This window comes from Bombina bombina, chromosome 6, assembly GCF_027579735.1.
Source record: "Bombina bombina isolate aBomBom1 chromosome 6, aBomBom1.pri, whole genome shotgun sequence".
Classification (NCBI taxonomy): Eukaryota; Metazoa; Chordata; class Amphibia; order Anura; family Bombinatoridae; genus Bombina; species Bombina bombina.
The window spans coordinates 925,220,510-925,248,306 of NC_069504.1; the positions used below are offsets into that span (position 1 = coordinate 925,220,510).

The 27,797-nt window shown below is 37.6% G+C and overlaps 1 protein-coding gene across 1 annotated transcript in view; it reads right to left on the bottom strand.

The window, feature by feature from the left end:
* The window catches only part of DOCK2 (dedicator of cytokinesis 2), a 1,640,323-nt gene that overhangs the window by 1,574,090 nt on the left and 38,436 nt on the right, over positions 1 to 27,797 (bottom strand).

Below are 27,797 nucleotides of genomic sequence, written 5' to 3' on the forward strand. Positions count from 1 at the left end.
AGGAAATTTGATAATAGAAGTAAACTGGAAAGTTGTTTAAAATTGTATATTCTACCTAAATAATGAAATATACATTTTGGGTTTCATGTCCCTTTAAACAAATCGGAAAAAAAACAATGCACTTTATACTTAACAACTAGCCATGTTGTCTGTGGACTAAAGCCCTGATTGTCTCCTCAAAATAAGGTAAATGGTGGGTGAGGTGTGGTTATTGAAAAACAACTGCAGCAAACAAGATTTTTTTTCATTTTAAAAATGTTTAGAATTGGCTTATATGTTATTATATAGCAGCACAACAAAAATGTATTGCAATCAAGGTTTTTACTGTCCCTTTAACTCAAATTGTGTATTGATGGATTATAATAGAGTAACTTTTCATGAGCCAGACAAGGTCATTCATATGCATATCTGTGCAAAATAATTCAAAAACGATAAAGGGACATAAAAAGTTATTTTAAACAACTTTCCAATTTACTTCTATTATAAAATTAGCTTTATTATTTTGGTATCCTTTGTTGAAAAACATAGTTGAACATATGTGGTCAACCAATGACAAGAGGCATATATGTACAGCCACCAGCTAGCAGCCAGTAGTGCACTGCTGCTCCTAAGCCTACCTAGGTATGCTTTTCAACTAAGTATACCAAGAGAATGAAGCAAATTTGATAATAAAAGTCAATTTATTTAAAATCACATGCTCTGTCTGAAGATAAGAAGTGGGATGAAGAAGGAACGCCGCCATCATGATCTTTGGTGAGTACTATATTGGGCTTTAGGGACAATGCCTATCCAAATGCCCTATTCAAGGTACTTTTTAGATTCTTTTTTTTTTTTTTCAATAGTTTTTTGTTTTGGGGGGTTAATGTTAGAGGGTTGTAGTATTTATTTTACGAAAAAGAGCTTGATCACTTTAGGGCAATATCCTACAAAAGGCTATTTGTAGTTTAGTTTTAGAATAGGTTATTTTTTTGGGGGTGTTTTTTATTTTTAGTTTGGGGTTTTACAATAGGCATAATTCTTTCTTTACTTTTGGTAAATTCTTTGTTATTTTTTATAAGGTTAGTGTGTGTGGACTTTGTGGTGGGCTATTGGCGGTTAAGGGGTTATTAGAGTAGGGGCTTATGGCGATCAGGTTTGTGAGAGTAGGGTGTTAGTTTTTTTTCTCCATTTACTTTTATGGGGAAATAGTTTAATGCGTGCGCGATGGCATAAGTTCGGCTTTTTGGGCTCGTCGGGTTAGCACTGGAACAATAACTTTTTACTTTCAACTCGTAATGCCAGTGCAACCCGAAGGGTGCAAAAGGCTTACCGCTAGGGCAGTTAGCGCTCTAGGTCCACTTGTAATCTAGCCTTATATGTTTTTCAAAATCTCGGTTGAATAATTTACTATGAAGTAATTAATTGGAGATGTGTTAGATTGGGCATTACAGCCTAAAGCACCATGTGAGCAATGGTTAATTAAAGGGATATGAAACTCAAATTTTTTCTTTCATGATTCAGATAGAGCATGCAGATTTTTTAATGTTTTTTTTTAAACGATTTTTATTGAAGTTGTGAGAAAAAGAGTGACATACAAAGTTTATCCATACACAAGAATTGCAGCAGGGCAAGATATACATTGTTATCACATAAAGATGATCAAATCAACTAAAAATTGCGTCTTCGCATAACATTTCTATGGTCTCATGAAATAACATGTATAGGTAGTAATGACAAATATTTAATTAGGAAGAAATAGGGGCTACAGCCATCGGATATAGAGTAGTGTCTCGAGTTTTACCTTTTGCATGAGGGTAACGAAATCTATAATGTGGGGTGAACATGTAGAGAAGTAAATCCCATATGCCTCAATAAATTGCAAGAAAAGTGTCTGGACCAAATAAGATGGAACTTCAGTTTATATTATTGTGTAGCGCATGTTCCCCACGTAAACTAGGGGGGGGGATTTTTACTCTATGAAGTCAAATAATATCAGGATGTGGAGAATTAGCATTTGTTTTGGCCAGTATTGGGCCATAGTATGTGAGGGGGGGGTAAAATTCAGCGGGCCAAAGCTGCTCGAAATAGAGGAAAAGGGGAGGAGGGGCGGAGCTCCCCTGGGTAAAACAGCAAAGTAATTCTTAGGTCTCTTATTTACTTTAGAGGGTGTGGGCTATGTTGAATATATAATGTCCAGTATGTAGAAGTGAAACAGCATAGGGGGAGGAAGCTGTCCACTTAGATGGGTATCCAATAGAGATTATAGGAAACTATTGAAAGCTGACCTCTAGTAAGAGAAATAAGAGAAAAGCAGCTACATAATCCTGCTATAAATTTTCAGAAGACATGTAAGGAAAGGTTATAATGATCTATTGTAAGTTAGCCCACCATAAGACATCCATTACACGGGCAGGTATAAGACCTTATTAGTTGTTTTCAATAGACCAGATTTTATTTTGGCTAAATCTAGCTAAGTGAACCAAATGTTATGCCGCTCTGTGGGTTAGCAGAAAATAAATGATTGTACACACCCTATACATGGCTAGTATGTTCCTCAGTGTGAGCAAGGTAGAGCCTCATATTTTAAAGTATAAGCTGATGAGAATAATAGTAATAATAATAGTATGTGAAAATATATCACCTATAAAGTATAACAAGAACGCCAATGCATAACGTGACTTAAGGAGAATATGATATAGGGTGTTATCGGTTACATTAGAACAAAACTCATATGAAATGCAATGTCCATAGGTAAAAGGGGTCTTACTTGGGTTCCCTTGAAAGCTAATGAGAGGTAAAATAACAGGTCTCACAAATACTTAATTCACCATGGATATATATATATATATATATATACATATAGAGGATATACAGAGCCATCATCTATTCAGATTATGCAATTTATAACAATAGTATGTAGTAAGCTCAGTTATTGCCCCTAACATAGATGCTCAGGTGGTACCAGGAGTAGGAGTATATAAGGAATCCCATAGTGAAGAGAAAAACTAAGGAAACCCATGTAGTGATAAAAATCCTGTGTTAAGGAGTGCAGCTTTATGGTAAGGGTGGAAAACTTTGCTAGCTATTCTACAATGGTTATTATAGAAAATTAAAGCTTGGTACTGATATTATCTAGCTACATCTCTTTGTGAGTTCTCTCAGGTTGGTATGGCTAGTGGAAACATATATAATCATACTAGCATCTGGGGCTTAATAAAGCTGTAAACGTATATAATGTGTGAGTATAACATAACAGGCTTTTGGGTGTTGTACATTTATGTATAGGATTTAGTATCAAAAGAGAAAAGGCAAAGCAATATATAGTACTAGGTTGAATATAAACAAGGATTTTGATTCAATGAGTAATTATGTCTGTAAATAGAGTGGATATATGAACCCAAGTCCACATATCTCTCAATAGGCCACTTATTGACCATAGATAGAGTGTAGTGAAGTTTAAGATACAATAAGAGCAGACACAACAAGTGAGTAGAATACAGTGCTCCAAATTACAACAAACGTAAGGTGTGTAGTTGAGAGAGTCCTACTACTCAGACATAGGATATAGTGGCAGTAAATACAACCTTGAACACTTAAAATAACACAAGATAAACTGTCTCTCAATGATCAGAGCAACATTAAAATGCATACAGTGGACATAACCCCGGGTACTATGGGGCCAGTTCTGATTGCCATATATTAAGGCTAGACATCCAAGACAGAGACCAACCAGCTAACCAATACCTTCCCTGGCATTTTAGGAGTTAGCTTGCAGTTGATAGTCCTGAGGGAGGAAAGATATTCCCAAGTGCCAACCAAAAGTGTGGAGTGCAATGGAGGGACTATGAGGGGGAGATCTTTACTTACATAGGTGGCTCTGGAGTATCCCCAAGTCATTTGCAAAGCTGATTGGAAACTTGTCTCCATCTAGACCTACCCCGACCGGCCGCTTCGGAGCAAGAGCTGAACAAGCAGTAGCGAAGTCGACTGCAATGTCAGTGGATCTCTCTGAGCTAGGGAGGAATGCAGGCCACACACGCAGTACAGACAGTCCTCCATGGGTCTCATCAGCTGTCACAGTGTAGGGACGAAAGTACTGTGGGTCTTCCTCTTCTTCTGGTACATGAGCTGCAATGAGGGGTTGATTACTGAGGTCATCCTCTGAGGTGTCTGGTATGTCCTCTGTGTTTAGCGTTAGGAGTTGTTGAATGATGTTGAAATGAGCATCCATGTGAAGCTCTAGCGCCACTAACGTATTCTTGATTAGGTATTCCATTTCCTCTGTTGGTTGTAGAGCCACAGCTGCCTTCAAAGGGTAAGCGTTAACTGGGAATTCAGGAACTAGGTTCAGGTGGATCGTAAGCTTGACATTTCCACTGGTAGCTGTAAAGGTAGCTGGGATTTCATCTTCGGCGGGATCGGTATACTCATGATGTCACTACTTCAATGGCGGCATTCGTGCTTCTTTGTAAGCTGCCCTAAAGTGCTGCTGCTAAAAGCTTGGTCAAGAAGTGTTTGACTGGTACGCTCACCGCAGTCGAGTGATCTTGTCTTGCAATATGATGTGGGACAGTATAAGACTATCTGCATGTTGACCGGTTCACTGTGACTCAACTAGGTTCTGTACCTGCGAATGCTGCAGATATGAGGTTTAGGGACCGGCAGTGTATGGTCAGAGATACTTATATTCAAGTTGCCATCTAAAACGTTATTTATAGAGCCATTTGAAATGTTTTGTTAAGTCAGTAGAGCAGGAGCTAACAAAACCTGCGGCTGCTTGGCTCCACAGTTGGCTCCGCCCCCCAGAGCATGCAGTTTTAATCAGCTTTCTAATTTACTCCTAATATTCATTTTTCTTTGTTCTCTTGGTATCTTTATTTGAAAATTTAGGAATTTGTGGTTCAATACCCTGAGTAGTGCATGCTGATTGGTTGCTACATTTATCCACCAATCAGTAAGCACTACCCAGGTGCTCCAAAGCTAACAATTTTTCAAATAAAGATACCAAGAGAAAGAAGAAAAATTGATAATAGGAGTAAATTAGAAAGTTGCTTAAAATCACATGCTCTATCTGAATCATAACATAAAAAATGTGGCTTTCATATCCCTGGATTTTGTTTAGTAGGTAAAGACACTATGGAGTGGCACAGCCCCTGGGTAAGGGTGACAAATATATTTTTTTCTAAACTATTCAAATCACTTTGAAGAGCCACTGTTAGAATAACTAATCCAGTCTGAAGTATTCAACAACATTACAGCTATTTCATTCAATATCAATAGTGACTTCCTAATCCTAATGTGTTTAAATACAGTTTTTTTTTCACTTAACCAATAATATCACTTCATGAGTAGGCAGTCGCCCATGCAGTTCGAATCTTTTTGTAGCCGGATAAATTCTTGTGAAAGATCATCCCAATAAGATTTTCACAAATCTCAGTGTGGTGATATTTCACTAGAATCAATCCGGCTACGAAAATATCTGAATGGCACGAGTAGCCACATAGTTCCACATTCGGATCCTCAGAAAAGAGTCTGAATGCACATCTCTACTTTATGATATTGTAATTACCAATTCATAATATTTTGAACATTTTTATAATCAAAATTTCTTGATGAGCGAACACTTTGTTGCAATCAGAAGTGAACATAAAATTATGGAATACTAATAATGCTTGTGTGCAATACATAACACTTGCATTTCTCTGCGCTAATTCCAGTTAATGGTTAATATTTATCATGTGAGCTGTAGTACAGTGCGCACTACAGTATTGAATGGGTAATATCACTCAAGGAATAGCTTTCTATGAGGGCCAGTAGTGACATTATTCATATTGGATAATGATTGTGTGCAAACCTCCACTAAGGTTGTATAGCTTCTTTATTTAGCATTTTGCTATACACTTTCAATATTCATTTTTCATATAAAAACTTAACATATACTAAACACACAAATATCCTTGACTAGTGTCAATCCCCCCCTTGTCATAAATATTATCTCTTTAACCCTTTCTCTTTCTTTATCAGCCATTTGTTTCATGTATTTAAAGTCTTAAAGAGACCTAAAACTGCAAAAAAAAATGCCCTAATATGTTAGAGCATTGGGTTATTGCACTATTACTTGCATATAACTATATGTTAAACCCCTGCAAAAGTGATTAAATACATAAAAGTCAGCTTCTGAGCAGTGATGCACAAAGGGAAGAAGCTGAACATATCTAGTGGGCCAATGACAAGAGACAAATATGTGTAGCCACCAATCATCAGCTAGCTCCCAGTGGTGCATTGCAGATGGTAATATACAATTTTGAGGAGAAAACAATTGTTTTTCACTAAGAATAGAATCTACCTCCAAAGGCCTGTAGGTGTCCTTGACATATAAACACGAGATAAAAATTTCTAAAACAATGTAGTGAAAATTGTTTTAGTACCTAATATATAAAACATTTTCATTAAGAACTAAAACTAAATACTATGTATGTGACAAGAACAAATCCAATTTGCATCCAGTTTGCATTTAAGGCCTCTGAAAAACATGTGTAAATGCTGCTGACTATTATGCAAATAATATTTTTCTCTATGAGATTATACTTCCTTTTTCTAAGATGACAGCAGTTAAAATATACACCCCTATCTGATCTTTACACCACGTGTGGCTTGTGTGTGCGTAACAAGGTAGCTTTTCTCTTTAACAATCTACAGGGTTTTAAAGGTTGACATTAGTGCAATTGTTTTTGCTTTGTGTTTTGATACTAAAAATCAACCTCATCAAAAACTATTTTTTTTTTTTGAAGGGACAGGAAACATTCCAAAGTTGTCACATTCAAATTTTAGACTTTAATATAGTTATAGTATACAGCTTAGTAATTAGCCTGCAAAGACTGTGGTTGCAAATCAAAATGTGACAGCCCATCCCTATATTGTTTCACAATGCACGCTCCTATTTGGCCTGTTCAATCTTACAATACTTACAGCTAGTTCTCCTATATAAATAATGGATAAGGATGTGTTAGCATTGCGATCCACTGTGTATATTGCATCGGCTAATGTAAGTATTGCTCATACACAAACTATCAGGTTGGTTGAACCCCCTGCCACCATGTCACAGTGGGGGCAGGACTTTTTATAATGACAGGTGGTTAAGGGAGCTGGATGAATGTATTGCTCTTCAAATTGTCTCACTAAGTATCCACAGAACTCATTTGAAGGAATTGTCTGCTCTTTCATAATGGTGGTCTTGGAAAGCCACAAGAAAACAGATCTTTAAAAAATTAGTTCAAAAGCAATACATGGGGATTTGTTTGAGAATTGGACATTTTATTTATTTATTTATTTTAAATTGTTATGTCTAGAGACCACTAATAAAGTTTAATTACAAGTCCCTCTCTAAAAAAATATATGAATTTTGTTTGTATAGCCAGGCAATCACGGGGGAAGTAAATTTATTTCCTGAGCATTCTTGAATTGACAGTCTATTGATCAACTACCCTATGTTTATGCAAATTACTCCTGAATCTACTACCATTCACCATTTTTTTTTTTAAGAGAGCAGCTATTTTTTAATAAAAAAAATATTGTCATGAAGATCAACTATACTATATATTGGATAAAGTTTTCACATAAAGGGCTAGATTACAAGTGGCGCATTTTTTAGGGCTCGCGCGTTAACTTTGATTGAAGCAAGCTTTTTGCATGCATCGGGTAGCATGTGTATTACAAGTTAAAAGTAAAATGTTTTCACTCAAGCACTAACCCTACAGACAAAAATCTGTACTTAGAATATTGGGCTACTATAATGGATTCCCCCATAGAATTCAATGGGGCATGAAAAGTGTGTGGGTGGGACTAACACCGTTATTCGCTTGCAAACTGGTTTAACCAAGTGAGCTAACCCAACATGAAATATTAATATTTCACACTCCAATGTTCTTCACATAGAATATGTTCTTTATATATATATATATATATATATATATATATATATATATGTGTGTGTGTTTTTTGTTTTTTGGTACAATATATATCTATACCAATATATAGCGCTATATATATATATTTATATATATATATATATATATATATATACTGTATATATATATATACTGTATATAGGTATAGATATATACAGAAATATATATTTATTAATACATATTCCGCTATGTGAAGAACATTGGAATGTGAAGTATTTATCATAGCAAGGAAATAAATGCCTTACAGTTTGACACAATGTATGAAATAAAATAAAAGCAAATAAATAAATATGCTAAAAACATTTTTATATGAAAACAGTAAAGCAAAAGCTGTTTTAAAAAAATAATTGAACCTTTAATGTGAGGACCAGTGTGTAATAATAACTCATCTAGGACTTGTCCTTTAATCAGAATCCAGACAACTATATGTCACCTACAGACTACAACTACTACATATATCACTGGACAGCAAATGTATATACAAATGCTTTAACATCAATGTAATGTTTGGAACTTATAGTCATTGTAATATTATTGGATGAACCCTGTTTTTCTTTTTTTTATTGTTATCGAATAAAGCTCATTCAAGAACCTATATATATATATATATAAACATTCCAACACAAACTATTTTTGATCCATAGAATATTCCAAAAACTCAATTTCAATCACAGTTAAAAAGTATTAAGCAGCCTTGTTTTTACACAAGCTTTTTGTAAATGTTTTTAGGAAACTATTCTGGGGTATAGCCACAGAATATTTTGCACTAAACACCTAGGTACATATATATTTCAGTGGCTTATACAAGCAACCTACACATCTTGGTGTATAAGAACAAACCTTAAGAAGCCTAGAAGGAAAAAATGGTTAAGTTACAACAGGAAGTATAATGTCTTTAAATTAATTTATAAATGTCAGTCTCTATGGGGGCATAGTTACAAAAAGTGATATTTTTTCAAGTCTTTCGTACTATTGAAAACACTACTCATTATTTATAACATTTCATTTTTATGCTATAACATTTAATTTTATTTTATACAATTTTCATCTTTTTGTGCTCATCGGGTTACTGCGCCAGTGGAAACAGTTTCCTTTCAACTCATAATACGAGAGAAACCTGACTAGTGCAAAAAGCTTTCTTCTAACACAATTAACGCTGAAGCAGGAGCGTTAATTAGCGCTCGACTTGTAATCTAGCCCTCAAATGGATATTCTGATACAAAAATTTCAAGCTCTAAATAAATTCAATTACACTCCCTAGCTATATTGTTTTACTTCTGTAAATGGGTTAAACACACAGGTAAAGTTCAGCTCAAAAGCAACAAGCATTACAGCTCCTCAACAGGAAGCTACTGGGGAGACAATCAGGAGTGGTAGTAACATGTGCTTGATAATGACTGTCGGTTTGCTGTGTGTTTATCCTCTATGGCAGGGCTTTCCAAACTGTGTGTCGGGACACACTAGTGTGTCGGCAGCACTGTGTAGGTGTGTCCCTGCTTCAGCACAAATTTTTTTAAATTTGTAATGTATTGTATTGACTTTGCATCTGAAAACCCTGTGGAGGGAAAAAAAATATGTGCTCAGTTCTTATCTTTTTCCCAAGGAAATCGTTATTTTTATTGGTATATACAATTTTCTTATGGCCTACTCATGTATTTATATCCAATAATAACATGATATGCTGTAGAAAAGAAGCAATGATGTAATACACTAAAAGTGCCTTATGTGTAAAATATTATTTGTACCACACACACCTTACACAATATTACAACACCTTGCAAAGTGCACATAAGCTGTCTCAGAGCTAGAAGGTTGTATGAAATCCTAGCAGCACTGGGCTAGATTACAAGTGGAGCGCTAAATTACATAAATTATAATTTATTGTATAAATAGCAAATGCTCTTTTTAAATATCAATTCCCATAGACTTACTCAGCTTTCCAGAAGATTCAACCTTCAAATATCAACTTTTGTTCTACAGAAAGATTTTAAACTCAGAACAAATGTAAACATTGTTTCTGGTATTTAAGTATACACAAACGTGTGGAAAATGTATGCTGAGCTTTAGCATACAAAGAGTTAATACAATATTATATCAATCATATACAGTAATGCTAAATGTTATTTGTTTATATGGTATCCATGGTAACAACCTAGTGCAGAAGCTGATGATGGCACAGTATTCCATCACCTTATGATATCACAGTATGCTACATTATCCCTGTGTGCTTTAGGTAAGAGTCTTCACTGGTGCTATTGGAGGTGTAGTTGACAGCATTGGATTCTTGCTATAAAGCAAACAAGAAGTATTCAGTGAATTCTTGTGATTTATCCTTCATATGCAGGTTGAGAATGTAAGTAGAATAACTGTTAATTTAATTGTCATTTGTTTAGAGAGAGCAAGAAATGGAATATATGTTACTGTAGGTGTCCACTAAGTACATCATGGTCTGCTCTTACAGTATCACATTATTCACTACTTATGCATATTATATTTCTGACCTCTATATCCCTTTAAATGAAGACAGATAAACACAATCGCCTAGATTATGAGTCTTGCGTTAGGGTTAAAAAGCAGCATTGAGAGGTCCCAACGCTGCTTTTTAATGCCCGCTGGTATTACGAGTCTTGCAGTTACCGGTGTACCGCTCACTTTTCTTTTACAATGATATGACGAGTCCACGGCTTTCATCCTTACTTGTGGGATATTAACCTCCTGCTAACAGGAAGGGGCAAAGAGCACCACAGCAGAGCTGTATATATAGCCCCTCCCCTTCCCCTCCACCCTCAGTCATTCTCTTTGCCTGTGTTATACTAGGAAGACATGGTAAAGTGAGATGTTAGTTTTAGTTTCTTCAATCAAGAAGTTTTTTATTTTAAATGGTACCGGTGCGTACTATTTTCCTCAGGGGGATATGGAAGAAGATTTCTGCCCTGAGGTTTGATGATCTTAGCATTTGTAACTAAGATCCAAGCTAGTTCCCACAAGACTTCTGAAGGTAACCATGAGACATCTTCAGTGTGGAGACCGGTTTCATGCTATAAGCAGCATTAAGGTATGTGCAGCCTTTTTTTCTGAGGAGACGGTGTATTAGAACTGGCCTGCATTATTTCCCTGTATAAGAATGGGGTAAGCAGTAAAACCTATTTTAATAAGAGGGGTGTTACTGGAGTCCCTATTTTATATTTATCATTAGTTGATATTTGGGCATTATGTGACATGGGAGACAATATAAAAAAACAATGTTTTATGTTTTATATTTTTGGCACTTAAAACTTATTTGTTTTATGCTTGAGGGTTATACTGTGTGTGTACTGTGTTTTTACTTTAGTGCAAAACTGCATTTCCATGCGGTGTTGTTTGGGCCTACTCCGACTTTTGACCTTAAGGGGTGGAGCCTATTTTGGCGCAATTTCTTCAGGCTTAGCAGCAGCTAATCTTGATTCAAAGTACCCTTGGGGCAGGTAGGCACCACAGCAGAGCTGTGGCGAGGTGCAGAATGTATTTTTTATCTATCTTTTGACTACATGTTGATATAAGTACTTCTAAAGCAGTGCTTTCCAAACTGTGTGTCGGGACACACTAGTGTGTCGGCAGCAGTGTGTAGGAGTGTCCCTGCTTCAGCACAAATTTTTTTCAATTTTATTATTATTTTTTTTGGGGGGGGTTCTGACTTTCCACCTGCTTGCTATGCATATCACATGGTTGACACGTGATTGATACCTAGGGGGTCACAGATCATTTTATCCTATTGCCGCAGCTCAGTGGGAACTGAAACTATTCCAATTGGTGGCTTTGGAGGCACATTGGCTCCTGACTGCACGTGTAGTCTCCTTAATTAGCTCGTGACTGCATGTGTAGTCAGTGAGTGCGACAGCAGTGTGTTTGCAGCGCGAGCAGTAGTCAATAAGACTCACCGAGGGCAGCAGCTTAAACGCTGAGCTGAAGTCAGAAGTCAGTAGGGGGGGGGGGTTGCAGCTAGCTCCCAGTAGTGCATTGCTGCTCCTGGTCTTGATATATGGATAGGAAGTGGAAGCTTAAAAATGCTTGATGATGAAATGCGAGTGTCTTTATCTAATATTCCACCAAATATTCAGAAATTGTGTTCATCCCATCAACCTCATACATCCCATTAAAATAATAAGTAGGTATTGGTGTAGTTATTTTTTAATTCTTGCACATACATACTGTTACTTGTAAATAAATTTAGTTATTATATAATTTATGTATGTGTCCATATCTCTTAAAACAAGTTAGTTTAACCTCCTGTTTGCTAGTACAACTGATTTACTGTGTCACGAAATGATGTAGGGCTAAAAAGTGTGTCACCAACATGAAAAGTTTAGAAAGCTCTGCTCTATGGGGTATAAGTTAAACACATTGGCCTATATTAGAAGCCAAGCACAATTGATAATAGTGTGTTATTTTGTACTTGGCTTTGTTCAAACAATAATATTGGGTATTACAACCAAAGCATTTTTAACACACCAGATATTTATACTTATATAGGCCACCCTTCACTTTCAGTGGGAAACAACACTGGCACAATCCAATGAGACAGCAGCACTCACCAATTCTTCTTTTGATTGTGATATTCGTTGATTGGAGATCAGGTGTGGAACCTCTTACCGATTTGCACCACTATCAGGTATCTCATTATGCTTTACCTTATTGAACTGGTTTATTAAGTGACACTAGCACACTCATTGCCCTTGTATTACAAATTATCAGTTACGAATTTGCCTGCAATCCAAATTGGCATTTAACGCTTTTGAAAACCTAGTATAAAGTATTACTCCTTGCTATTGCACATTCAGAAACACATTACAATGCTATAGAAATGAATGGTGGTGAATTAAAGGTGAAACAAATGGTTAAAAAATTAAAAAGCGTAAATGCATTTTTATAAGTCTCTTACGCCTAATTTACGTTTCAAGTGTATAGCATATGACGAAATGAAAACTCAACTACTTGAGCAGATTTTTGGTGGTCTATCCATTTTACATTAACTTACATGAATGCTGTAGCACTATTAAAGTGATGGTAAACTCTCCCCTTTTAAAAATCAGATCTGGAATGTTAGTGATATTTTAGATGAATTTTCATAACGAAGATGAGCTATAACTTACTTTTTAATAAAGATATAAAATTAAAGTATCCCCCACTCGACCTGCCCACTTCAAAAGTAAATTTTTCTGTGAGCTAAAGGTTTGAATTTTTCTCCAATCAGTGCTCTCCCCTTTGGGTGCCTTTTGTTGTAGCTATAGCGCTGATTGAAGAACAGTTCAAACCATTAGCTCACAAAAAAATTTACTTTTGAAGTGGGCGGCGTGGCACGGGGTATTTGAATTTTATATTAAAAAGTAAGTTATAGAGCAACTTCATTACACCTGTTGAATTAAACGCCATCTAAAATATCACTAACATTCCGGATCTGATTTTAAAAAAGGGGAGAGTTGACCATCACTATAACATGTACTAGTAAACTCAGTACAATTAAAAAAGGATTCTTCCCCAGGGATGTTTTATCTCCATACCATTTTATCTTAGAAATTATCGTAACTTTTGCATAAGAACGTTCCTTTAATAATAGATTTTTAATAAAATCAAAATCACAATATTTATCAAATTATTTCAACTACTAGCAGCCATAAATGCAATCGTACCTATAATCAAGCAATTATTGTAATTATGGAAATTTATTGCAGGCCTCAGGGGGCTGGCTTCATTACTTAAAGTGAATGTCAACTTTCAAGAATGAGTGCCTGGTTTTTAAAAATACTATTAAAAACAGGGACACTTTCATTCATGAAAGTTTACATTTCACCTGTTTTGGTAAAATACTTACCTTTTCTTCTTGAAGCCAGAGAAGCAATTCCCTCTCCTGCCGCTCGTCACTTCATACGTCAGCAATAACAAATATGGCATCCTCCAATCACGGCTTCCACCAGGGTAATCATTGTCTGAGGCAACGCCGTGATTGGAGGAAGCCGGATTCATCATTGCTGACGTATGAAGTGACGAGTGGCAGGAGGGGGTATCGCTTCTCCAGCTTCAAGAAGAAAAGCTAAGTATTTTAACAAAACCGCTGCAATGTAAACTTTCATGAATAAAAGTGCCCCTGTTTTTAATAGTATTTTTAAAAAACGGGCACTCATTCTTGAAAGTTGACATTCACTTTAATTGTAAAACAAAAAATAAAAAAATCTGAAACAAAGTAATAAACACTGGAAGCAAGGAACAGTTTATTTGTCATTTAAACTTAGTATTGACATTTTGCTTTGTAAGAAGTGATGTGTTGAGTGGGTAGTGCGTGTATAAGTGCACACATACATGTATATTCTATAGTCAAATATACTCCACATTCTCATAAGACGTGTTTACTAGACCAGTACCAGTAGCACAACTGGAAAATTAGCAACAATGAAACGGTTTACTTATTAGCAGCACTATTTTGCACAATGTAACCTTTAATCTCTAAAACTATGAGATAGATACTATAGAAGAATTCTATTTAAATTACAGTGAAAACAAACATATGGTTATGGGTTGTAACAATAAAACACCAGAGATGCAGCTGGAATATGTATCCCAGGCATACTGAGCTCAGCCAGCAATCCACCTGGGTGGGGGGGGGGTAGTTTTAAAGGGTAATTGGTACTTTATTTAGGTAAAAGAGCTGATCGCTTTAGGGCAATGCCTACAAAGGGCCCTTTTAAGTGCTATTGATAGTTTAGTGTTAGATTAGGGGGTGTTTTTATTTTGGGGGGGCTTTTTTATTTTTATAGGGGTATTAGATTAGGTTTAAAAAAATTATTTTGGAGAATTTCGTTTACTTTTTATTCTGTAATTTTAGATTTTTTTTATTTTTGTAATATTAGATTTTTTTATTTTAATTTTATCTTAGGTTTTTTTTTTAAGTAATGTTAGGGTTTTTTATTTTAATTGTATGTTAGGATTTTTTTATTTTTGTAATTTTTAATTAATTTATTAGTAAGGTAGGTTTTTTTATTTTATGTAGTTTGGGGTTAATTTAGGGGGTGTTAGGTTAGGGGGCTTAGTGATTAAATTAGTTATTTGTTTGTGGGGGGATGGCGGTTCAGGGGTTAATAGGTTAATTAGGTAAGATTGTGTTGTGGGGGGTTGGCGGTTTAGGGGTTAATAGTGTTAACAGCTAGGTTGCGTTGTGGGGGTTGGCGAATTAGGGGTTAATACTGTTAGATACTTTGCGATGTGGGGGATGGCAGATTAGGGGTTAATACATTTATTAGGTACTTTGCAATGTGGGGGTTGGCGGATAAGGGTTTAATCACTTTACTAGGTATATTGCGTTGTGGGAGATGGCGGTTTAGGGGTTAATCACTTTTATTAGTAGTTGCGATGTGGGCGGATATGGGGTTTTTGAAGTTTCGGGTTTATTTTTGGGAGGCGGGTTAGACTTTTACGGGCAATGTCAAAATTTTTTGTTTTTTACTTATGCGCAGGCAGTTTACTGCCGTAAGTCACTGGCGACTCCAGAAATGTCTATTTCCACACATTTCTAAACATTGCCAGTTTATCCAACTTATGGCAGTATATGAACTGCCGGCACCGTATATGTGATTCACCCGACATGAGAGGTGAACTTACGGGTGACGCGGGTTTCAGCAGTACAATATTTTGTTTTCATGATTCAGATAGAGTATACAATTGTAAATACGTTTTTAATTTACTTTGTTTTCTTGGTATCCTTTGCTGAAGGAGCAGGAATGCACTACTGGTAATTAGATGAACACACTGGGTGAGCCACTAAGAAGTGTATATGTGCAACCATCAATCAGCAGCTAGCTCCCAGTAGTGCACTGTTGCTCCTAAATCTAACTAGGTATTCTTTTCAGTGAAAGATAATAATAGAACAAAGCAAATTAGATACAAGAAGTATTTTTTTTTTTAATTGCATGCTCTATCTGAATCATGAAAGAACAATTTTGGGTTTCATGTCCCTTTAAATAACCTGTAGATCCTCCTTTAGCAGCAACAATCTCCAATAAATGTTTATTGTAGCTACTTATAAAACTTTCACAACATTGAGGATGTATTTTAAACCATTGTTCCCTACAAATCTGTTTCAGCTCTCTATAAAAAGTCTAATAAAGATCCGTGAAAGTTGATGGGGTTATTTTGGGGGGCTTTTTTATTTTATTAGGGGGCTTAGATTAGGTGTAATTAGATTAAAATTCTTGTAATATTTTTTATTTTTTGTAATTTAGTGTTTCTTTTTTTTGTACTATAGTTTAGTTTATTGAATTGTATTTTAGTTTAGATAATTGTAGTTAATTTAATTAATTTATTGATAGTGTAGTGTTAGGTGTATTTGCAACTTAGGTTAGGATTTATTTTACAGCTAATTTTGCAATTATTTTAACTAGATAGCTATTAAATAGTTATTAACTATTTAATAGCTATTGTACCTAGTTAAAATAAATACAAAGTTGCCTGTAAAATAAATATAAATCCTAAAATAGCTACAATGTAACTATTAGTTATATTCTAGCTATATTAGGGTTTATTTTATAGGTAAGTATTTATTTTTAAATAGGAATGATTTATTTAATTATAGTAAATTTATTTAGATTTATTTAAATTATATTTAAGTTAGGGGGGTGTTAGGGTTAGGGTTAGACTTAGGTTTAGGGGTTAATAACTTTATTATTGTAGCGGCGACATTGGGGGCAGCAGATTAGGGGTTAATAATTGTAGGTAGGTGGCGGCGATGTTAAGGAGGGCAGATTAGGGGTTAATAAAATTTATTATAGTGTTTGAGAGGCGGGAGTGCGGCGGTTTAGGGGTTAATACATTTATTATAGTGGCGGCGATGTCCGGTCTGCAGATTAGGGGTTAATAAGTGTAGGTAGGTAGCGACAACATTGGAAGGGACAGATTAGGGGTTAATAAATATAATATAGGTGTCGGAGATGTTAGGGACAGCAAATTAGGGGTTCATAGCTATAATGTAGGTGGTGGCGGTGTCCGGAGCGGCAGATTAGGGGTTAATAATATAATGTAGGTGTCAGCGATAGCAGGGGCGGCAGATTAGGGGTTAATAAGTCTAAGGTTGGGGGTGTTTAGACTCGGGGTTCATGTTAGGGTGTTAGGTGTAGAATTAGAAAGTGTTTCCCCATAGGAAACAATGGGGCTGAGTTAGGAGCTGAACGCTGCTTTTTTGCAGGTGTTAGGTTTTTTTCAGCCAGCTCAGCCCCATTGTATCCTATGGGGAAATTGTGCACGAGCACATTTTTCCAGCTTACCGCTACCGTAAGCAACGCTGGTATTGAGGGTTGAAGTGGAGCTAAATTTGGCTCAACGCTCACTTTTCTGAGGCTAACACAGCCATTCAGACAACTCTAAATACCAGCGTTGTCTTAAGGGTGCGCTGGGAAAAAAGGCTTGTTAGCACTGCACGGCTTTACCGACAAAACTCCAAATCTAGGCGTTTGTTATTAGTGCATATGCCCAGTGCATCCAATTTCTAATACTAAGCTGCTAACAGATCTGGCCTGGCCTGTATCATGTCAGCTATGCATCATACAAGCCATGTCAGCTCACTGAATAGGCACCATGTTATAATGTGGGTGCACATGGCAAGTATATGTGTATACGTTTTTGCGATGCAGTCATGTGCAGTAGAGACTGCGCAAGACAAACATACCTTGCCTTAAACCCTTAACGACCAGTGCCAATGCACAGTAGAGACTGCGCGAGGAAGGCGCTGATCCTTAAGCCCTGGGCCTCACTCTGCCACGATTTCATTAAAAGTAGCGAGATTGTGCTATTTCTGCATGACCCACGAGTGGGGCAGTGCAGAAATAGACGTGCAAAGGTACCGAAGCAGAAAGGGACGATCCTCTCTGCATCGGGGCAGCAGTGGTGCCGATCGTTGGAGGTGTGGAAGGGTTAGGAGGGAGGCGCGTGGGCGGCCCATTGCGGGAGGGGGGCAGAAGGGGCGGATGGGACCTCTATGCTTAAAAATGTAAGTTTAATATAATTAATTTAATGTAACATTACTTGAAACTATATGATATGCTGATTGGTGGCTGCATATTTATACCTCTTGTGATTGGATCACCCGATTTGTTCAGTTAACTCTCAGTAGTGCATTGCTACTCCTGAGCCTACCTGTGTATGCTTTTAAAAAAAAGTTACCAGGAGAACAAAGCCAATTAAAAAAGAGAAGTAAATTGGAAAGTTGTTTAAAACTGAATGTTCTATCTGAATCATGAAAGTTACATTTTTACTTTATTGTGCCTTTTTAACGAAAAACTGGAAAAGACTGGGGAAGCAACACTCACAATTCACAATGAGGTCTCTCGGCTTCATGGTGAACATTTATGAATCAAGACCTCTGACAGAAATTGAGAGTGGTATTCAGAGAAGGAGAGACAGTGATGGAGAATGAAAGTGTCAGACAGAGTGGCGGGTTAATAGAGTAGGGGTTTATTGCGATGGGAGTTGAGGCAGTTTAGAGGTTAAGTAGTGTAGGGGGTTTATTGCGATGGGGGTTGTGGAGGTGTAGGGGTTAAGTAGTGTATGGTTTATTTTGATGGGATTGTAGCAGTTTAGAGGTTAATAGTGTAGGGGGTTATAGTGCGGTGGGGGTTGTGGCAGTTTAGGGGTTAGTGTACGGTGTGTATATTGCAATGGGGGTTGTCGCAGTTTAGGGGTTAATATAGTGTAGGGGGTATTTTGATGGGGTTATGGCTGTTTAGGAGTTAATAGCGTAGGGATGTATAGGTTTATATTGTGTTTGTTTTCCAATAAAAGAATAACGAATAAACAACTGTATTAATGAAGAATTGTAAATACATTAATTAATTATTCTATTTATTTGTGAATACAAATTTGTCTGAATCCGAATGCACGTCTATTAATTATCATATTCTAAATATGATATATGAATTATAGACCAGCAATATGGACCTCTGAAAGAGACAGCAAAATTAGTAAAGCTGCTGATTGGTGGCTGCATCTATATGCCTCTAGTCATTGGCTTACCCAATTTGTTCAGCTTGCTCCCAGTAGTGCATTGCTGCTCCTTCAACAAAGGATACCAGGAGAATGAAGCAAATTTGATAACAGAAGTAAATTGTAAAGTTATTTAAATTGTGTGCTTTATTTGAACTTCGAAAGGAAAATGTTAGGTTTCATGTCCATTAAAACATTATAGATCAGTAGGTGTGTAAATTATAAAAGGGAGATATATCATAACTAATATATAATCCATGATATGATAATAGGATAACAGTATCCTGCTTAGGAATGAGTGTTTGTAACTAATATAGTGTAGTGATAAATACTTGTCGTGTGTGTTCTAAAATACTTTTTTAAGGTTTCACATTTCCACGTTGCATCAGTTGCACATCGCAAAACACGAAATTAACCCCTAAACCGCCACTCGCCAACATCGCCACCAGTAAATAAACATATTAACCCCTAAACCTCCGGCCTCCCACATTGCTGCCACTAAATAAACCTATTAACCCCTAAACCTCCGGCCCCCCACATCGCAAAACACTAAATTAAACTATTAACCCCTAAACCTAACACCCCCTAACTTTTAATTAAAATTACAATATAACTATATTTAACCCCTTAACGACCGACGATGCATGGGGTACATCCTCTAAAAAAATACACTTAACGCTTTCCGGTTATTGCAGTGATGCCTCAATATCGAGGCATCCAGCAATAACCTTTCTTACCCATCCAATGCAGAGAGAGACACTCTGTGGCCCTCTCTCCATCGGACATCGATAGCCGCAATCGTTGGTGGGTGGGAGCCGATGTGGGAGGCGGGTGGGCGGCCATTGATGGCGTGCATGATGCTAGAGGGGGCGGGATCGTGGGCAGTGTCGCCGGGGGCGTGCGGGTGTGTGCGGGTGTGTGCTCGTGGCAGGAACGGGTGGGAACCACTACACTATAGTAAAATTGTATATATTAAGTGGGAGAGAGGGGTTGGGTATTGGGAATTTAAATTGGTCTAAGGGATCTGGGAGGGGATGGGGGGTTAGTCTTTGGGGGGGGGAGCTACACTACAGAAAAAAAGTTAAAAAAAAAAATAAAAAAACACAATTTTATTGTAAACAGCTGCCAGTACCCAAGATGGCTCCCAATAAGGTAGAGGGGTTAGAGAGCTGTTTGGGGGGGGGGGGATTCAGGGAGGTTGGGGGCTACGGGGGGATCCTACACAGCAGCATATGTAAATATGTTCCAAAAAAAATATACCTTTTATTTTAGTACTAGCAGACTTTCTGCCAGTACTTAAGATGGCGGGGACAATTGTGGGGTGGGGGAGAGAAGAGAGCTGTTTGGGAGGGATCAGAGAGTTTGATGTGTCAGATGGTAGGCTGATCTCTACACTAAAGCTAAAAATAACCCTACAAGCTACCTAATTAATCCCTTCACTGCTAGCCATAATACACGTGTGATGCGCAGCGGCATTTAGCAGCTTTCTAATTACCAAAAAGCAACGCCAAAGCCATATATGTCTGCTATTTCTGAACAAAGGGGATCCCAGAGAAGCATTTACAACTATTTGTGCCATAATTGCACAAGCTGTTTGTGAGAAACCTAAAGTTTGTGAAAAAGTTTGTGAAAAAGTGAACGTTTTTTATTTTTATTTTATCGCATTTTGCGGTGAAATAGTGGCATGAAATGTACCAAAATGGGCCTAGGTCAATACTTTGGGTTGTCTACTACACTACACTAAAGCTAAAATTAACATTACAAGCTCCCTACCAGCTCCCTAATTAACCCCTTCACTGCTGGGCATAATACACATGTGGTGCGCAGCAGCATTTAGCGGCCTTCTAATTACCAAAAAGCAACGCCAAAACAATGTATGTCTGCTATTTCTGAACAAAGGGGATCCCAGAGAAGCATTTACAACCATCTGTGCCATAATTGCACAAGCTGTTTGTACATTATTTCAGTGATAAACCTAATATTGTGCAAAATTTTAAGTTTTATTGAATTTGATTGCATTTGGCGGTGAAATGGTGGCATGAAATATACCAAGATGGGCCTAGATCAATACTTGGGGTTGTCTACTACACTACACTAAAGCTAAAATTAACCCTACAAGCTCCCTACAAGCTCCCTAATTAACCCCTTCACTGCTAGGCACAATACACATGCGTGCGCAGCGGCATTTAGTGGCCTTCTAATTACCAAAAAGCAATAACAAAGCCATATAAGTCTGCTATTTATGAACAAAGGGGATCCCAGAGAAGCATTTACAACCCTGTATGCTATAATTGCACAAGTTGTTTGTAAATAATTTCAGTGAGAAACCTAAAGTTTGTGAAAAAAATTGTGAAAAAGTGAATGATTTTTTTTATTTGATCGCATTTGGCCTAGATCAATACTTTTGGATGTCTTCTAAATATGTATATATATATATATATATATATATACATGTCAAGGGATATTCTGTGATTCCTGAAAGATATCAGTGTTCCAATGTAACTAGCGCTAATTTTGAAAAAAAGTGGTTTGGAAATAGCAAAGTGCTACTTTTATTTATTGCCCTATAACTTGCAAAAAAATCAAAGACCATGTAAACATTGGGTATTTCTAAACTCATGACAAAATTTAGAAACTATACGAAAAAAATTTAACAAATCTAGCATTAAAAAAAATAAACACTAATAATAAAAATAATAAGCGAAATTATCAAAAATAAAAACAATTACACCTAATCTAATAGCCATAAAAAAATAAAAAAAGCCCCCCAAAATAAAAACACCCCCTAGCCTACAATAAACTACCAATAGCCCTTAAAAGGGGCTTTTGTGGGGCATTGTCCTAAGTTAAACAGCTCTAATACCTGTAGAGAAATACAAATCCCCCCCAACAGTAAAACCCATCACCCAACCAACCCCCAAAATAAAAAACCTAACTCTAAAAAAAGACTAAGTTACCCATTGCCCCTAAAGGGGCATTTGTATGGGCATTGCCCTTAAAAGGGCATTTAGCTCTTTTGCACTGCCCTTAAAAGGGCATTCAGCTCTTTTACAATTTGCCCAAAGCCCTAATCTGAAAATCCTATTGGTTGTCAATAGGATTTCAGTAGCTCTCATCCTATTGGCTGTTTTGAACAGCCAATAGGATTTCAGAAGCAGGCCTGGACTGAACATCGGGCATACCAGGCAAATGTCCGGTGGGCTGGGTGGTAGTTTTGCCCCGCCCACCGTGACCGCATTCAGCAAAAAAAAAATTTTGAGAAAATCTTTTCTATATTTATTATTATGTTATGTATATTAGATGGCAGATGGCAAAGACAATTGCAATACATTCAAACAATCTCATGATCTCAACACAGCCAATTATTCCCAAATCAGCCACACACACTGTGACTGTCTGTTGAATGACTGAGCACCACTGAGTCACGTAACACGCCCGGCACGCGGCTGCACTACACTGATGCCGCGTGTGTGTCCATGTGACCCAGAGGGCCAAAGGCTGTCACTGACTGTCAGAGTGCTGCACCTGCTAGAAGAAATGCCGGGCCCTGCCATCCAGATCAAATTTTGAGTGACCACTGTCATGATGAGGAGAGCAGTGTAGACTCACTCAGCTCAGCAGGTGGCCAGGTGAGGTCAGAGAGAGAAGACCTATTTTTAGTTTGTAGGCGGCCCAGCCGCCCAATATACTCCTCTGCGGCTGTATGGGGAAGGATTACATGTGTGACAGCCTCTGTGTGCAATAGAACTAGAATATAAATGGCTTGCCTCCTGCACCCTCTGGGTACAATTCTTTTCTTAATGATACTTCTAAGGTGCACGCAGGTAGGGGTCACTGCTTACCCCTTAATGCAAATCTTCAAAGAATTATTCCATAGCACCATGTAAAATTTCAAATTGTATTATTTATTTGCTGAATAAAATTTCAAATTTTATATGGTGCTGAGGAATCATTCTTTAAAGATGTGCAATAGTACTAGTTTGCCAAAAAAAAGACCAGGGTTAAATTCTGTTGCCCCTCCCCCATCTTTATATTTCATACAACTATATTGTAGTTATTAACCTCTTTCCTGCCAGTAACACAGAATATTGATCTAAACCCATCACAACCTACAGGTAACATGAAAAGTAGAAATGTAAAGCCTCTTGAGCCAGACACTCAAATACAGTTGATTTAGCTATTTTCTGCCAGTAACACACATTTAACCTAAAACAACACAATCATTTCTTCTTAATACATATCTTCCATTTTTTGTTCTTTAAATTGTACAAAGCTTACTTTCCTCTGCTATTTTTTAACTAATTCAGAATAATATACATTTTTACAAAATTAGCCTACTCCTTTTTCCTACCCATCTCTTTTCTATTTTAGAGTTTGGTATTAACCATATGTGATCCAAAATATTTAACAGCTGGTTGGTACTCTATAATGAGGTAATTATCAATCCAGCTGTCTATGACCTCCACAAAGCGTCAGGGATAGGCAAGGTGTCTGTACACGGACACTGGTGTCCGTGACTAGCCCTTCCAGTGTCCGGCACAACCTTAGTATATCTTTTCTTTCTGATTAAATAATAGGAATAAAAAAATATGTAGTGTGAATAAAGTTAGCGGCTTGTCAAGAGACTGCTAGCGATATTGGGTGATAAGTTATGGAATAAATAAAGCCTGAGTGAAATACTGGATGTGTATCTGCATCTGTATATTAACACCCAGATCTATACAAAGACACAGTAGTGAAACTGGCACATGCATATAGCCAGACAAGGGTTGGTTATAGGGTCAGTGGTATCTGCATCAGTATAATAACAGCCAGCGCTATATAATGACACAGTAGTGACACTGGCATATGGGTATAGCCAGAGGAGGGCTGGTTATAGAATCAGTGGTATCTGCATCAGTATAATAACAACCAGCACTATATAATGACACATTAGTGACACTGGCACATGGGTATAGCCAGAGGAGGGCTGGTTATAGGGTCAGTGGTATCTACATCAGTATAATAACAGCCAGCACTATATAATGACACAGTAGTGACACTGGCATATGGGTATAGCCAGAGGAGGGCTGGTTATAGGATCAGTGGTATATGCATCAGTCTAATAACAACCAGCACTATATAATGACACAGTAGTGACACTGGCACATGGGTATAGCCAGAGGAGGGCTGGTTATAGGATCAGTGGTAACTGCATTAGTATAATAACACCCAGTGCTATATAATGACACAGTAGTGACACTGGCACATGCATATAGCCAGAGGAGGGCTGGTTATAGGATCAGTTGTATATGCATCAGTCTAATAACACCCAGCACTATATAATGACACAGTAGTGACACTGGCTCATGGGTATAGCCAGAAGAGGGCTGGTTATAGTATCAGTGGTATCTGCATCAGTATAATAACACCCAGCACTATATAATGACACAATAGTGACACTGGCACATGCATATAGCCAGAGGAGGGCTGGTTATAGGATCAGTTGTATATGCATCAGTCTAATAACACCCAGCACTATATAATGACACAGTAGTGACACTGGCTCATGGGTATAGCCAGAAGAGGGCTGGTTATAAGATCAGTGGTATCTGCATCAGTATAATAACACCCAGCAATATATAATGATGACACAGTAGTGACACTGGCACATGTGTATAGCCAGAGGAGGGCTGGTTATAGGATCAGTGGTATATGCATCAGTCTAATAACACCCAGCACTATATAATGACACAGTAGTGACACTGGTTCATGGGTATAGCCAGAGGAGGGCTGGTTATAGTATCAGTGGTATCTGCATCAGTATAATAACACCCAGCACTATATAATGACACAATAGTGACACTGGCTCATGGGTATAGCCAGAGGAGGGCTGGTTATAGGATCAGTGGTATTTGCATCAGTTTAATAACACCCAGCACTATACAAAGACACAGTAGTGACACTGGCTCATGGGTATAATAGGAGGGCTGATTATAGGATCAGTGGTATTTGCATCAGTATAATAACAACAAGCACTATAAAATAATGTTTTTAATTTGGAAAATGTCCGCCACGGCCTTTGTCTGTGCCTATCCCTGCTAAGTGTCCTGAGTGGAAATCCTCCAGTGTTTGTAACATAACTCATATTAGTTGCACCACATCAAACAAACCAATTAGCAGCTTGGACATGACTTAAGTAAGTCTTTTCACTGCTTTGTCTATACTCAGAATGTTTGGTCTTTTTCTCATTTCAGTAATAAACAAAAGCAATCATAACACATCTTTCAAAAGTAACACATGGCTTTATTAATCATTTGTAGCAGGTTCATGTGTCCCTTGAAAAACTTGAATGTACGTTGAATACGTTGCTGCTGTGCTCCTGCAACATGCTACACAATAATCGCTAAGCTCAGTGTCAGAGAAAAAACTAATATGGCTTATATGAATTGTTTCTGATATATCTATTGTACCGTGCTTATGCACTGTAAAGAGAGGCAGGCAGGGTTTGGCTGCAAGGGTTTAAGTACCTTTCATTGTTGAGAAATCATAAGTCTTGCACTGTCCTCTAACTAATTTAAATAATATATATATTATTATTTTTAAATCTATATTAGTGTTTGTTTGTGTGGTGTGCGTGCACATAAGCGTGTGTATGTGTGGTGTGTGCGTGCATGTGAGTGGGTGTATGTGTGGTATGCGTGCATGTGAGTGGGTGTATGTGTGTTGTGTGCGTGCATGTAAGTGGATCTATGTGTGGTATGCGGGATATGAGTGGGTGTATATGGGCTAATAAATAAAAATGAGGGGGAGTGGGCTGCTTTGCCTTAAAATGGTCCCAGTCCAGGCCTGTTCAGAAGCTCTCATCCTATTGGCTGATTAGAATTTGAAGACTTAAATCAGCCAATAGGAATGCAAGGTACGCCATATTGAAATGGGTACCTTGCATTGAAGCTTCAGTGTACGGTGGTGACCGTATGAAGAGAATGCTCTGCGCAGGATGGCATCAGCTTCCAGGATAGCTCCGCTCCGCACTGCCGGGATGAAGATAGAAGATGCCCACGGGATGGATGAAGATATCGCCGCCTGGATGAAGATTTCTCGCTGCCTGTTCAAAACAGCCAATAGGATGACAGCTACTGAAATCCTATTGACTGTTCAAATCAGCCAATAGGATTTTCAGATTAGGGCTTTGGGCAAATTGTAAAAGAGCTGAATTCCCTTTTTTATCTGCAGTGCAAAAGAGCTGAATGCTCTTTTAAGGGCAATGCCCATACAAATGCCCCTTTAGGGGCAATGGGTAGCCTAGGATTTTTTTAGAGTTAGTTTTTTTTTTTTATTGAGGTAAAAAATGGTTTTCACAATACAGTCATGACGGAAAAGATATATGTTACATATGACAAGTGCCTCTGTAAATCAGGGAAAGGGACAGGTATCCTCCATAACCAGTAGTCTACATTGTGTAGAATAAGCAACCCTGGGGTATCCATCTGCTGGTTCCATAAGTTTAGATACTCTGACAGCATCACCACTGCCAGATCCTCACGGGCAAGGGAAGCACCCAATCCAGGGTCATTTGGCAAATGGAGAGATGGGACATGTCTATGAGACCAGCTTGAAGTGTCTCTGACCTTGCTCTGAAGCCATGCGGAATTACTCCCGTTCCATTCCGATCAAGTATGTCTAACTGGCCAGTCCGTCCCTCGGGCAGGTTCCGGCTCTCCAGACCTATGTATTTTTCTAATAGTGGAGAAACCAAGGCCCCCGTGGTGTGGGACCTCTCGACCATCTCTAAATTATGTTGTGGCAGCTCCACAGTGGCAGCTTCTTCGTATAGGTAATTCTCAGGATTTGCAGACTCCATGAGAGCTTGGAGCCGATCGCATCTGGTAGCCAACTTTAGCTCCTGCTCCCTTAAGAGACTCTGCACGGCTATGCAAATCTCCATCCTAAACAAAAAACAATGCTGACGACAAGGCTCTAGTGGTACCGCTTATGAGGGAGCAAAGCACGCTGTTCACAGTGTCCCAGAACTAAGCCCTGCGGCAGACTAGGTATCTTAGCTCCGCTTCACCTCAGCACTTATTGTCTGCATAGTCTATGTAAAGCGCCATGCGGGTCTGAAGATGGCCTTTCTCTCTCTGCATGCAAGGGTAGACAGTGCGTAGGGAAACAAAGGTTTTCTGTTAGCCGGTCACAAGCCTCCTCTTACCAGCAAATCCTGTTGTCTTTGTTCTTAAGTTAGTAGCCACAATTAGTTAAAATCTTGACTCCTTCATTATTTTAAACACTTTTTTATCTTACTTTTCTGCAGAGCTCTGTTTGTGTGCGACTGCTCTAGTCGGCAGGTAGCTCCGCCCCCCTTAGAGTTAGTTTTTTATTTTAGGGGGTTAGTTGGGTGGTGGGTTTTATTGTTGGGGGAACTTTGTATTTTTTTACAGGTAAAATAGCTGTTTAACTTAGGGCAATGCCCTACAAAAGGCCCTTTTAAGGGCTATTAGTAGTTTATTGTAGGCTAGGGGGTGTTTTTATTTAGGGGGGCTTTTTTATTTTTTAGGGCTATTAGATTAGGTGTAATTGTTTTTTTTATAATTTTGTTATTTTTTGTAATCTTAGTGTTTTTTATTTTTCGTCATTTTAGTGTTTATTTTTTTTGTAATGTTAGATTTTTTTAATTTTTTCATAGGATTATTATTTTTTTAATTTATAATTTAGGATTTTTAATTGGAAGTTTTTTTAATGTTATTAGAATAGTAAGGTTAGGTTAATTTAGAGTTTAATGTTAGGTTTATTTTTATTTCACAGGTAAGTTTTTATTTGTTTAAATATAGTTATATTGTAATTTTAATTTAAAGTTAGGGGGGTGTTAGG